General features: G+C 40.4%; 1 protein-coding gene across 4 annotated transcripts in view; it reads right to left on the bottom strand.

Annotated features, from left to right (window-relative positions):
• Positions 1-15,165, bottom strand: part of ankrd11 (ankyrin repeat domain 11) — an 82,233-nt gene that overhangs the window by 39,430 nt on the left and 27,638 nt on the right. For all 4 annotated transcript variants that reach the window (XM_086070930.1, XM_086070932.1, XM_086070929.1 and 1 more), the window contains exon 2: positions 13,512-13,593. The gene's annotated coding sequence lies outside the window, so the exon portion shown is untranslated. The remainder of the gene's footprint in view (positions 1-13,511; positions 13,594-15,165) is intronic.

The following is a 15,165-nucleotide window of genomic DNA, read 5'->3' on the forward strand; positions in this document are numbered from 1 at the left end:
CTGTATCCCCACCACAACATTAAACACCCACTCTCACAAACATTGGCGGCCAGAACTAGCTTCTCTCGGTCATGTTTCAAGCAAAAGGCGTCGAGCTGCAAAAGTAGGTCAGGGGTACCCAGGTTCGACCATGCTACACGCAGAGTTCACGTGGAGGCTAGAAGCAAAGCATAAACACCCACTCCCTCTCACTCCGGTGGACACTTTAAATTCATGAAAACACAAAGGGTGGGATGGGGACTGGACCAAATGGACTGACACCTCATATGGTAAGTGCTGCGCGTGTCAAGAGAGGGGTCGTTGGGCTTGGACAAATGGTCGAAAAATAATATGGCGGTGGTGTAACAAAATGGAGGCAGAAACGATTACACGTATGCAAAAATGAACTACGACAGCCTTAGCAGTCGGCATATCCTCAACATAACTAATGAGAAACACAGTTATCCATATTTAGTTTCCAGCTCATTGATGACAATAACTTGACACACATTTCATTGGCTAACTCAATTTAGAAAATGTTGAGAATGAGTGTCTCTCTACTGTGCGTGCATGCGATCCAACGGAATTGTTGTACACGCATGCTGAACGCGCTGCGAGCGGAGCAAAGCTGAGCTGAGCTGCATACAGAGTTGCCGAGCTATGCCACAACACTGTTGTTGCTTGTAGAGCTCTAGTCTGCCCCTCCCCCAATCCACTAGCTCTCCCCTCCCCCAGACTGCGGCAGGAAGGCAAGCAGGGCAGATGGTATCCTAGCAAGCAGAATGACCCTGGTGTTCCTACCCCTTGTTTTGATCCCGCGGTCCCGATTGTCCAAGCCTAATCCTACACTAGTCAGAGCTGCTGGACTGCTGCCAGCACTCTTATTATGAACACAAAGGCTTTTCATTCCAGCTAGGGTGCGAGCTTACTCATCAGCAGACACACCACTTCTGTTCTATCACATGGCAGACTTCCTCCAGCCGTAGTTTACCCTTTACTCTTACATTGCTAACCAACTTGCTCTTTGATACTGATAGTCACATCTTTTGCCTTGTTAATGTTTGCTGATTAATGTTTTCTAGAAGGCAGTCTTTCCTGATGGGTGTATGTATTTAATGTTTGAATGACTTACTACAACCTCCGTGTCTAAACGTAAATGTGATTTCAAATGATTTCCTATGAATAAAAAGTAAACGGTAAAAAAAAATAATAATAATAAAGTCGCTTATTAACACATGTAAAATTTTATGTCTTGTTACCCAACAATTATTGTATTTACCCTACAAACAGGATGCACGATTTATCATTGGAAAAAGTGGGCTGCCCTGGCTGGGTTCGCAAGGTTGTTCAATAGGTATAGAAGAAAGGAGGGACTGTGAATACAGCCCCACATGTTTTCTTTAATGAAAATAAAGGGGCTTTGTTCATACCTGTCACCAAGTTTCAAGGTGGTGAACTGGCATCTGGCAAATTTCTCCAGGATGCATCCGGAGATATTCGAGAGGTTGTTGGCAATGATAGCCCCATTCATTGATTGCATGAACATTTGCACAATCTCCATTCTCCAAAACTCTTCACTTTTTGGCTACAAGGAAATACATAATTATCTAATTTTCATGAATATAAAAAAAACCCATAATATACGTTTTATATTCGTATGGCTTAGCAGCCACCGGCTAGATCTTTCTTGGTAGAGACAAACTTCACAGGCACTGGACGACACCACTGAATAGGTCAGTTATGTTCAGTCATATCTCTTGGTGTACCGTAAAGTGGTTTCCATGAATTTACAAGGAAAGCAAAGTTTACAACATTGTACGTTCGCCTCACCAGCACAAAGGGTTCAAAGCATTGTCTAATTTGAAGTACTTTCAGTAAAAATTGTAGTACGGTATAAACATTCAGTGATAGGGTTGACGCAGTCTGGCCAAGATTCTGTATTTCTGAATCCAGCAGCCCTACGATCAATAGCACAACAAGACTCTTGGAGGCTTGCGCTACAGTTGCACCATAGCAATAAAAGTCTTGCAGCACAGCAAAAACGAACACATAAAAATGGCTGTGCTTAATATCTACTCTGAAAATTGTAGCACAACTCCGTGTGCAAAATAATATCACAATGTGTTAAATACCACCCAACACAGTGGCAAGTTTCTCTAAGTAGCCATAATCAATCCTCTGTGCGCTAGAGCTGCAGTACTGGCACAGGAAGAGAACAACAGTAGAGTCAATGTATGCGTGTGCACGCATGTAAATCTCAATGCAGCACGCTGAAGTGTGTTTCCTGATATTGTAACCATTATAAAAGTGTTTAGATATTCATAGATGGTAGAAAAAGTAGCATTCCTTATACGAGTGTCATGGTCGGAATTATGGCAGGTGGTTGGTACTACAGCACTAATAGTAGGCGTTACATTATGTAAAGAATCTCTGTCCTTATGTATTACATCTTTGTTTGTCCATAGTGGCTCGTTACCAGAGACAAATTCCTTCTGAGTTTTACAGACTTGGTCAATAAAGATAATTCTGATTATAAAACAATATGCTTCCCAAATTGGGAATGCACGGACCACAGTTTAGAATCAGCATCTAAAGAGATATACAGTAATGTGCCAGACACAGAGATGTTAACTACGTCTGCATTTTGGATGAGTCTCCCCGTCTTTTTGGAAATCCCAAAGCCAGACAAGGATATACCACACTCAGATATTAATTCTGTGGCTAGCGTGTACAAGGGCTGTAAGCATAACAGCTCATGCCAAGATCTCAGTGGAAAGAAGTTAGTCAGTAAGGGCTGACATTTATATTTTGTTGTAACATCACGCCACTTCAGAGAATACAATACATGCTCCAATTATTTTTCCTTTCAAATCACCATACTTTTTAACAATTGCCTTTTCAGAACCATCCGTGAACTGCTGAGGTCCTAAGACAATGCATATTCAAATTGTTCCCTTACTAAAATTCTCAAAGAAAGGGGACTTCAAATGCCAGCTCATTACTACTACAGAAGAGGAATCTGAGAATCAGAGCATACTTAATTAGTCACCTGTAAAAGTACCCTTTACCCTACTGCCTTCCCTCTCTTCTCTGGCCTGTGACATCACCACCACTCCACTGCACACTCTATATTTAACTGCTCACTCCCCTGCTGGGTCTCACTACTCTGTCAATGCCTCGGTTGAGCTTCTACTCCCTCGTTGCCTGCCTCAGAGGGCTCATCTACCTCTCTCAGCAGAGGGGTTTGGATGCCTTAAAAATCTGAAAAGAGGGTAGAAGGAAAGGGACTAAAGGAGGGAAGAGGAAGAGGATTGAGGAAGACAGGTAAAAATTGGAAAAACGGGCAGGACAGTGTGTGAAAACTGAATAAACCAGCCTTATTTTGCCACACTGTCAGAAAGTGTGCTATATGCACGTTTCAATAACCTAAGGCCGCAGAGCTCTGCATTACTAAGATGCACTCTTCCAATGCAGCTCAACAGCAGATTATAAAAGACTGCGTGTGTGGGAGAGAAGCTGGGGGATGGTGTTGTATGTTGGTGACTGGCATTTCAAACATCCTTCTTGCACAAAATAACATCCTGGGAAGATAATCCACGAGCGTGACCATTTATTCAGGCTCACGTTTCCACAGATTACGAGAGGCATTGAGCTTTAGCTGTGAAGCACTGGCGGCCAATGTGAGAGAGCTAGTACATGCTGCTTTTAGACCCACCTACAGCAACAACGCAAGGTTTTTATAGCCAGGTCTGAGATTAAGCCTTTTTGAGTAAGGCTTTGTGAGAACGGGTAATGGGCCCTTATATTTATCATATAATACAATAAATTACCATCAATATTTAATATTTAGCATATTTAAACTGCATTTAAGCTAAGACTGTGTAATAACTTCACTAAAATCAAGACTTTGCATTTGGACAAATCAATATAAATATTATATTATATATATATACACATTACAAATATGGTTTGCTACATAAAGTATATGTTTTAGCAATAAAACAAAGAATGTAGTACATAAAACATGGATGATTAGGTGATAGTACAAATACAGGAACGAGACAGGGAAAAAGACTGAATGAGTCTCAAATCTAAAAACAACAACAAAAAAACAGGAGTTGTGTTCATCTCCACCACTATGAGGATCCACAGTTATTTCCAGCTTACTCCAGCCGGCTGTCTGGCTACTGCAGTGGCAAGCTGCCAATGATGAAAAAAGGTAAAATCAGCAAGGTCACAATGATCATCTCTGTTGAAAAAAAAATGGGCAGCTCTGTGGTGAAACTGGAGCTTAGCCGGGCCAACAGAAACATTGGTGTATGACATAACTGCCTAATTCTCACAGCTTGGCTGAACTCAATTCCCTGCTTTGGCTGCTGGTAAACACACACCTACATTAGAATTGCAGACATGGAGTAGTACGTACCTTCATGAGAATGAGCCAGGGACTAGACAACACAGACCAAAAATGTGGATAGGCATGGACAATTTCAAGGCTACAAGTCCACCTCCAGAGATCTGAATGTTCCTATGTTCAAGTGCATCTCAATATGATGAGGAAAACAGTTTGTTTCATGATGAAATCCTCTAAAATGGTTCTGAATATCCAACCACTGGCTACATTTACTTATAGTACACACTGTGTGTTGGTTTCCCCAACAACAATTCTAAATATAACCCTCCACAACTGGAGCAAATGTTGAATAATGAAGCTCACAGGCCTTTAAAACTTGTAGAAAAATATTGCCAGTAAGATTCAAGGACGTAAGTGGGGGGGACGGATGTTTTTGTTTTTTACAGCACTATAATCCAAGAAAACCTGTCTAATCACTAATGTCCTTTCAAATTCCAATGGTTACAAGCCGGCCAAAATGATTTCTGAAAGTGGGAAGGGGGACACATTATTGTAATGTATGTAAAGTTTATTAGGTCAGAGTCATCTCCAAGGAGACACCAAGACATCAGTGGTCTTCCTCTTTGTTTAATGTATTTGATTCTATTCTTTTTTACACTGATTCTCTGACTCTCTTCCTATTATGGCAATTTACATGCCCCCAAATAAAGAAAAGGCCAGAATGAGGAAAGGGTCACTGATGTCAGTCTTGCCACCCTCCCCCATGACACATTCAGCTAACACTTTGGTTGTTAGAAGGCAAGTGGGGGATGGAACAGTGTTATAGAGGAAGTGGAAAGACACCCTAAAGCCATTGTCTTCTCTCGCTAAATGGTAACATTTCATGTCCACAATTTCGCTTTACCAGTACATATTTGGACAAAAAGCCATACTGTGCTGGGCCATGCTAATGATATGGTCAGAGTCAGACCGAACGCTCTAACGGCGCAATAACATAGTCAATGCAGTTCACGTAGGTAGATGCCATTGACACGTTTGATGCAAAGCATTTAGAGGCAAGCTCAATTCGCTCCAATTGGTAAATTTTAAATGGAAGACACATTGTGTTGAGACAGCCAACCAGCGTCGAGAATGTACTTATTATGCTACACACACAAACAAATGTCTCCTGTGTTGGTAGCATGGGTAAACAATGTAGGACAAATGGGGTATATGCCATGGAGAAGGCGGGACTTCCGACTTCCGGGTTTCACACATCAGCGCCGTTTCCAGTTGCTGTTTGCGACGTGTGGGCTGTGTCCCAGTGCTTGTGCTGCCGCCCTTGTGCCTCTCCGTTGCGCGTTCCCGTCGACGGGTGCGAGTGTATACAGTAGTGTGTCTGTCTGTGGGGGTGAGAGCGTTGGAACGCGTCCAGCAGTGGCCGGAAACAGCGCTGATGTGTGAAACCCGGAAGTCCGTGGAATCTAGCCCATTCATTACGGTCTGTGTGAACCGGGAGCTTTACGATACAGCCAGATTCCAATACAAGCCAAGAAGGAGAATGGTGAGTAAGTTGGCATATCTGGTAAGCAGTTTCACTTGTTTATAGCTGTTAAACTGTGGACCAAGATTGCAATAATATTTAGCAATAGCCAAAGTTTTAGCACAACTATCAGCCACCTGACAAAGTTTAGTTTCTCTGTCTCGCGAGTCTTTAGTATATTGAGCACAGTGATGTTGGTGAAAACTGAGCATTTCGTGTTTTTGACTTTTCATCAGACAGCTGAGAAGCAAGCATGCAGGCGGTCTACAAAAAATGTATTGGCAACCACTGATTTTCTGTCAAACCGCTTTTGTGTTTCCCTCGCTAATAACTGAAGCAGAAGGTTCGAATGCACGTGATTCTACCCTAAAGTTGTTCAATGGACTGCACACAAAAGGAAAATACTTCTGCTATAGATACTGGGAGCTCAAGAACTTAAGCAAAGCATGTGAACATATTGGCAAAGTCTCAAAGGATGTGACATTTCTTAAATATAAAACATGCACCTGTGTCAAAAAGCTTTCTGTACTTTGGTACCAGTATACAAATTAAAGCAAGTCAAAGGCCCAATATTGTATAGATAATGTTTCTACACCATGCCATTGCCAACATGCTCAACCTAAAGAATGATATGAGTCCTTGTGCTTTTAATTAATCAATAATGAATAGTTCATTTGCAAGTGAAGGTTGTTGGTATACATACATTACTGTGGATGAATCTGTATAACAGCATCCTTGTTTTCTGCCTGCACATCTCTTTCTGCTTGATATTTTTAACAGGAGTGTTTCTACCATCCCCCAAACACTCCCTACCCTGTCTTCCTTCCATTCTACAAAGTGGCCTGCAGGTTGAAGGAGGAGGGCCTAGAGGATAAAGTGGCGTGGGAAGGGTTAAGCCCAAACTGCTCCATCTGCTTCCTGTTCTGTTTCTCTGGCTGACTGCTGGCCCCTGCCCAGCTCTTAAGCAGGCTCCAGCCTGATGCAACACATTGGAACACATTCCAACAACACGACTACACACACGAAAATAACAATGCTCATATCTATGGAAATATATATTTTTTAATAATGGCAGCTTTGCTAATAATTACTTTTGACTTGGACAACTTATTTCAAATAGTTTAAAAAGGATATAGCAATGGCCTCTTTGCTCATACTCTGGTCTACCACATTGCCCAAATACGGCTCTGTCCTTTCTAGTTTGGAAAATTGTATCAAAACTTAATGAAAACAAATAAAATAAATAAATAAATAAAAACTCCATGATAAATTAAATACTTTTTTTCAATAATGTATCTATTTAATTTTGGCACTCTTTGTCTTCCTTAGTATACCTCCATGCAATTTGGTTTTGAAATTGCTCACATAACTAAATGTAATGTCACATAAATGTGTTTAGAGAAATTATTTAAGATCTGCATGGGCTTACAGTGGCGGTACTTTGTACAGTCGTAAGAAAAACCATCATCACAGCCAAATCCAAATAAATAAATAAAAGCTAGGACCAAAGAAGCAAGCGTTGTGGACATAGGAAACAAAGCCAACACTAAATGAATATATTCAAGCTCACTGAATAAATTGGAAGGGAGGAGACGGGATTAAATACGTGCTGTGTGTTGACATTCAGAGTAAAGCTGGCCTCCTAAAGAAACACATGTTTCGGGATAGGTCTAAACCTGTGCAAGTGTTTGCTTAAAGAAGACCATTCTCAACCAAGTATGTCACCACTCAAAGCATCAATGGTAGATTCAAACAGTCAGCTACACGATTTCCCTCCACATTATCCACAACTTGTAGCATTTTTGCTTGCTCCAATCAGTAAAGTGTACACTGATCTACTAAACAAAATCATCCAAAAGAGTGGCACTACTTTACCCATGTCAAATTCTAAAGCAATTTTTTAGTTGACAAAAGGTATTTAAATCTACATCTTCACCAACCGATGGATATGTCATGCATAATCGCACGCGTTTTCAGTCATTTTTGCAGGCCTACACAGACTGGACTGTTGTTACTTGATAATTCTCACAAAACCTTAAAGCACCCACTAAACAAATTACTTTTATACACTATAAAATACAGGTGCAGCAAAGTGAACACAGGACTTGCTAATATTAAGGTGTGAGAGAGGTGTGCAGATTTACAATGTGACAGACAACAAGGTCAGTTTCTCCCGGGAGAGGTGTTTGCTTTCTAACGGAGTACAGCCACTTGAAACCAAGGTCACAACTGGGTGGTTCGAAAGGGGGCATGAGAAGGACCAGTTCGGGCCAAAGTATGACATGCATGACCTGCAATAATATCATATATCTCATTTGTGAAAATAAGTGAATGACAGGAGAAATTCTACTATACACAATTTTGGGGTAGAATTCCCTGAAACCAGATTCCTTACAGGCATAAGCAAATCAGAAAAGAAGCAATTATGACAAGAAATTGTAGATAATAGATCTTATCTGGTCTGCACTCATGTTTAATAGCCTCTTGCAAGGTTTCAGCTTGCTCTTTAAGAGGACGAATACCTCCGTGCCAGACTAAAGGATTAGAATGGAATTTCCTACATAAACCAACACTAGTTAGTAGGCATGGGACGAGACACAAATTAGAGATAGACCGATATGTTTTTTTCCGTGCCGATACCGATTATTACTAGTCAAGGAGACCGATAACCGATACAGTGGTACCTCAGAGTTTGAACACAATCCGTTCAAAGTCCGAATTGTTCAACCTAAATTCAGATTGTCGATTTTTTTAGGTGTGAGACTATTTTCAACAATAAAATTCACTTCTGCATTAATATTTTTACCGACTTTTAAAAGCTTGATGCTAGACATTTTAAGACCAATCAAGGCCTTAATTATTGATTCATGGATTCAATGCCTTTTAAGACTTTTTTAAGGATCTGCAGGAACCCTGTCTAGGCAATGAAAGTATGAAGCTATAAAAGCAATGCAGAGACAATGATTAGGTAAGTATATATTGAGCTTTAGGATGAAATTTCAGGACAAACCTAAAATTCACTATAAAACAACCATTACAGGTGAACTCAACTTGATTGTCTGGAAACTTCTGAATACACATGCCCAACTAGTCATTGTTCTAGTACTTTTGTTATAAGTTTCTGTTCACAACAGGTGTGCATTCAAAAGTTTAGAGAAGGTCAAATTAAGTTCACCTGGGAAGGTTAGAGATTATTTTAGGGTTATTAATTGTCCATAGGTGTGAATGTGAGTGTCAAAGGTTGTCTATTTGCGCCCTGCAATTGGCTTGCAACCTTTCCATGCTGACCCAATGGATGGCTCTGTGAAAATAGCAGAGCGGAAATAATGCAATTTACCTTACAATATGCGTAACTTGGACCCTTGTCCCACGTTTGTAAAAAAGATGACAAAATATATATTGTGCTTTTCTAGGAAAAACTAATCATGTATATTAAGGTGGAAATTAAAACATTTTAAACAAACATAATAATTGCCGCAAAACAACTCGTCTTTCCTTGGCCTTAGCTGCCCAACAAATGCCTGACATAAACTATCGTACACATAGCACAAACACAGCAATAACAGGAAATGACTCACTGTCCGCATTTTATTGCCTGTGATGTTTTAGTCTGATATCTTCATCACAAACACTGATACTATATATAGGCTTCGATGTATAAAAGAAAACATTAACTGCCGTGAAGGCCATACTTTGGCTCCAATTTTCCAAGTACCTGTAGCTGCCCAACAAGGTGACTGACATAATAAAATAGACAAACTTCAGCGCTGAATAACGCAGCCAGAAAATTATGCAATGATAGGGACTTTCTCCCAGATGCTTTGTGGCTTGTCAGTTTGCATTTGCCAAATCTCGAGTTCTATAAGTAACCATTATGTCTTATTCTTTAAAATAATTGTACCAACAATTGTCAAATGTATTTTGGGATATAGTATATGACAACATAAAATACTGCATGTCCATTTGTGTACTGTTATACAATAGACATACAAAAACAAATTGCATTAGGGGTGGGGGGTTGGCAGCGGTACTTCTATGTTATCTTATCCTTCCCACCTTGGAGAGGGGGCCTAGCAGATCTAAAATTAGTCTTTAGAACTAAACAGTGTTTCGTGTTGTGGCCACGTTTGATGGTAATGTTGGCTCATACACAATGCCCTGAAAGCGCATACTATTCAATCTATTAAAAACACACGTACACACAGATGGCAAAAGGCCATGTGATGTTGTGTCACAACAGTAATAATAGATATACATATTCATTTTTAAACTGTAATTACGTCTGGGAACTCCTTAAAAACGATTGGAAAACCCTTTCAGGTGACTACCCTTTGAAGCTCATCGAAAGAATGCCAAGAATGTGCTAAAAAGTAATCAGAGAAAAGGGTGGCTATTTACTTTTTGATTTTATTATTTTTCACCTTTTTTTGTTAATTACATAACTCCAAATGTTTTTGATAGTTGTCGTCATAGTTTTAATGCCTTCAGTGAGAATCTACAATGTACATAGTCATGAAAATAAAGCATATTAATGTCTTCAGTGAGAATCTACAATGTACATAGTCATGAAAATAAAGCATAGTATTGAATGAGTAGGTGTTTCCAAACTTTTGGTCTATACCGTATGTATTGCAAAATCAGGTTGTAATAAAAGTACGTACCATCTAAAATACCAAATTTATGAACGCTGATTTTAAAAATGATGGCACAGTGCCTGCCAAGAAATAGTCTGGCTGTAGACAAACCACACAAAGTGGGACAGAAATCACAATATTAGGAATTACGAACAAATGTTTTACAAATGCTCAACACTGGGGCCCGTCCCCCTTGAAATGAACGCTACACTTGCAGTCACCACATAGTATGCTAAAGCGGAAAGGCAGGATTGGCAGAGAAGCATCAACTTCCAATCTTTGAAACTTTGTGACCTCACGTAGACCTTGAACTCTTCAGCCTAAGATCTAAGCACACCGTAATGCTAGTTGCCATTAGCACTCTTCAACTCAGGGCCACAGTGGCTTGTCTGTTTTCCTGAAAACAGACTCCTTCTATACAGTATAACTGTGCAGTCTGCCTGAAGGGGAGGACGAGAATCCAAAGAGAGGAGGAAGAAGGCAAGGTAGGGAAAACAAAGCCTCCATAGTCGTCTCTCCAGCCGGGCAAGGCTGAGTCGCTCTTCCCGGGGCGAGTTATGTAACGTGACAGGCAGGGGCCACTTCTGCGTTCAGAGCTGCTGCACACACACTAATCCCCACCGAGAAACAAGCCCCATTTGGGGCAAGGAGGACATCGTAGGGAGGTACAAAGAGGAAACGAGTGAAGAACGTGTGATTACAAGAATTTAAGTCTTTCATCGACACCAAATTGAACACAGACACCTTCCTTTTGAGCTAGGCAGTTGAACAAAAACAGAACTTATATAGTACTACAGATGGCTAGCTTTTAAAATCAGGGAAGGCATTGTGTATATACTTGTGTAAATAAATGATAAATTATGTAGATAGATAGATAGTAAAGTACAGTATAGACATTTTACATATTTATGCAATTTAATCAACTACAACATTGACAGACAAACAAAGTTACTGGATTTAAAAAGTTTACCTATCTTTACATAATTCCACTATAAAAGGTTGGAAATGCTTAAATATACAAACCCTGAACATTTCCAGTGACGTTTAGACGTGTAAAATGTAAATAAAAACAAATTAAAATGATTTGTAAATCATTTTCAAGCTATATTCAATTGAAAACACTACAAAGACAAGATATCTAATGTTAAATCTTAATCTCATAAATGATGTTTGCAAATACTGTCACTCATTTCAAATTTGACGCCTGGAATGTTCCACGGGTAAGCAAGCGAATTAATGTAGTTATTAGCTTTGTGAGGTTATTCTCAAGACAGTAAAAAAATAAATAAATCAACAGACGCCTACAATACTTGCGCTAACTGTGCAGCCCAGGTGGTGGATTTAAAGTAGTTAAAAATAAAAGACCGATTCTGATTTACTGAGCTGCTTGCTGGAAACCATGTGACTGGCATCACATGAGGAGATGGAGGAGGGTGGTGCATGAGGGTGCGTGTGTGTGTGCCTGCGTGCCCACAGGCACAGTGTGTATTCTACTCCTGGCACCCATAATAAGCTTTGTGATCAGTTTCCTTGGTTTCCACTGACAGTAAGCAGATATAGGCAGCTCAGGGAGGTAAACAGAAGCCGCGCTGGCTGGTGCAATGTCACAGGCAGAGAGAGACAAGAAAGGCTGGTGTGAGTAGAGACTGAGGAGAGATGATGTATGCAAAGGAAGAACAATTACACACTGCTAGTGTCCAACACCTTTTTCTACCCAGCAAAATATTTTAGTATCCAGATAAATTTTTACAATGTGGGATTGTCACTGCAACCTTGAAACTTTACATTTCTATAGAAAGATGACACTCATGTCCACGATCAATGATAGGGTGATTAGTGTGGCATACATCTGATAGTGTATTATGCACGTCTGAGTGAAATGCTGGCTAATGTAGGGATTTTGTTGGAACATGAGCTTGCTCTGCAGTACAGAAACGGTGACCTAGTTTTCATTCGTACCAACACAACCTCTGACGATGGTCAGCAAGGCACAAGTTCTGCATGCAATAAGCCCTGCTCTTAATGCATGCATTCCAACGGAGAGAGCGCGATGCTAATGTGCTTTCAGACACACACACGACGACAGACTGAATGCCTGATACTTGCAGCATCATATATACATACATAGAAAACCTGCCTCAACTATTTCTCTAACCTAAGGCAAGAGAAGGAAATTCCATTATCTAATGCTACTGCAAAAACATTTAGTATGCTAATAGAATTATGTCATACAAAATGCAGTAAAACATCAGAAGCTTTTTAAAAAAAGGAAATGAAATGGAATTCATCTGTTTCAGAACCAAGTCAGTTTTTGTGCATGCGACAGGTACAGACGCCAAGGCATGGGTTAGCCCACCAAGCCAGGCGCCTCCTGCCAAGCCTCCGGACCCCTACTTTCGAGGGCCATCTTTTAAAGGGATTACGTTCCAGAAACGTGCTTCAACACAGTTATGAGAACCAGCAGTGAATGATCAGCGCGCTGCATTTCCGCGGCCCTAGAAAGAGAATTCCAACCCGCCTGAAGCAGTGAGTTTATAGCTCTTCAAAAGACGAGCTTCAATAAAAACAACAACACGTGGCGGCATGCGACCAGCCCCACCAGCGAGAGCTCACGGGACACCACCATGGCTGCAAAACTTTCCATAGTCTCTTAAAGCACAATCACTTCTACTTTTCACTTTCTTGAAAAAAACTGAGGGCTAATTTATAGCAAATACAAACCGATTCGCATCTGTATGGGAGCCGTGACACGTAGCAAACAACATTCCCACGGAGCACTCCAGTTAAATGCTGTGCCCATTTTGCATACTGCAGCATAGTCACACATCAAAATGGCTCTAAAAATGTTGTTTGTGAACTGAGGCTACACATTACGACAATTTTAAAACTAACATTGGTGGTAGGGATATTCGTTCAAAAGTGAAATAAAATATAAAATGCTTTTTGAGGGAAAAGCAACCAATAGAAAGCAACCGCTATACATGCATAAAACATTGGAAAAGGAGGCCGTTCATTAACATACCGATTCCATGGTTGTGGGAGAATGTCAGTACGCTAAAATCCAAAAAGAGAAGCACCAGGGAATCTTCGGGTGTCCACAGATCCTGAAACATGACAAAAAAAGAAAGCATGATTATGCCTTGGGCAACAGTTCTATTTCAATTCAACTTTACGTATATAGTGCCAAATCACAACACAATTGGTCTCAGGACACTTAACACATGGAGCAGGTCTAAGTCCAAACTCCTTCCTCACTTGTTAAAAAACATACTGAACCCGGTATGAGCAAGACTAAGGCAAGAAAAACTCCGTCTTGGGAAGAACCTTGAGCAGGCTGAAGACTCAATGTGGGGCGGTCGACTTACCTCAACCGGTTTGGTTAGGCAGTAGAAAAGGAGAAAGACAGAGGGACAAAGAGAGTAAAAGCATACGTGAGAGAAAGCGCGCGAGCGAGAGACATAGCTGTTCGTCAATTTGTCTTATCAGTCCATCAGCGTACAACACTCGGATAGAGATACGGTGTTCCACTTAACGCAAGGTCCCGCATCAATCAACATCGTACTAGACAGGCAAACCCAAACACAATGTTTCCAAATTCATTACCATTACATATCGGTTATAAAAACAACCAGCCACAGCCAATTCTTCCAACATTTAAGATGTAACAAAAACTTTCACTGAAATTACTTTCCTTTCGCTATTTGAACATTTTTCAGACAATCAAGCTAAAACAAAATCAATGAATTAATTTCATTCAAATTCTATGGGCCATGTTTAGTTTGTCCAACAATTACTGAGTGATGCAGCAGTGCACATAGTTTTTTTCTGAAATTCCATTGATACACTCTGGTTTTAGAGACATTGATATTTATTACAGTTGATTGATAAGTCATCATGTTAAAATTTGCATATTTTTGGCTTAGCAGCACACTACTTTCCTCTTTACACATGTTATTGAGATCTCTCCCGATAGATTTTGGTTCATGAGACAAAGTGACGTCAGAACCACAGTAGCAAATTTACCGGCTTAAACAGCACATTTGAGTAAGCCTGCTTTGTTAAAAAGTGATGAGTCGCAGAGCCATTATCATCTGATTAAACTGCCTTCAAAAGTAACCCAATGTCGCTCACCGTCTTGTTGGCTTAGAGGTTAAAAGCTAGCTGCTAACGCTGGCGATACCACTAAAGGCTGGCAGCAGGCGCCATATAATCCAATGGCAGCGTAATTAAGTAGCTTTTTAGCGTCCTTAATTAGCGATTGAACTTGATTTCAGGATGACGTTGTGTTGCTTACGGTGGCGTCAACGGTTTGCGAGACACCCCGGCTTGAAAAACCAGTCAAGTCAGCCGTTACACTGCAACACGCTGCTGGAAACAACTTCAAAATAAAAGCGTTCCAAGGCACTAATGTCGGTGTACAGTATTACTGTATTTGGAAAGATTTTATTTTGAAGTTGGCCTCACCACAATTTTGAACGACTATAAAGACCATTAAAGGCAACAGTTTAGAACGTTTGTGAACTTGAATGAACCCTGACATGAAATCATGATCCCCATGTGAAAATGATTTAAAAGAGAAAATGACATTTTCATTGTCTGGCTCTGCTATCTATCATAGTACACATCATAGCAGCTGAAACGCGACTTTGGGAGCAGCAGCACTGTCCTCTGTCTGA

The sequence above is a fragment of the Leptonotus elevatus genome, chromosome 3, assembly GCF_054856555.1.
Source record: "Leptonotus elevatus isolate MCC_2025b chromosome 3, RoL_Lele_1.0, whole genome shotgun sequence".
Classification (NCBI taxonomy): Eukaryota; Metazoa; Chordata; class Actinopteri; order Syngnathiformes; family Syngnathidae; genus Leptonotus; species Leptonotus elevatus.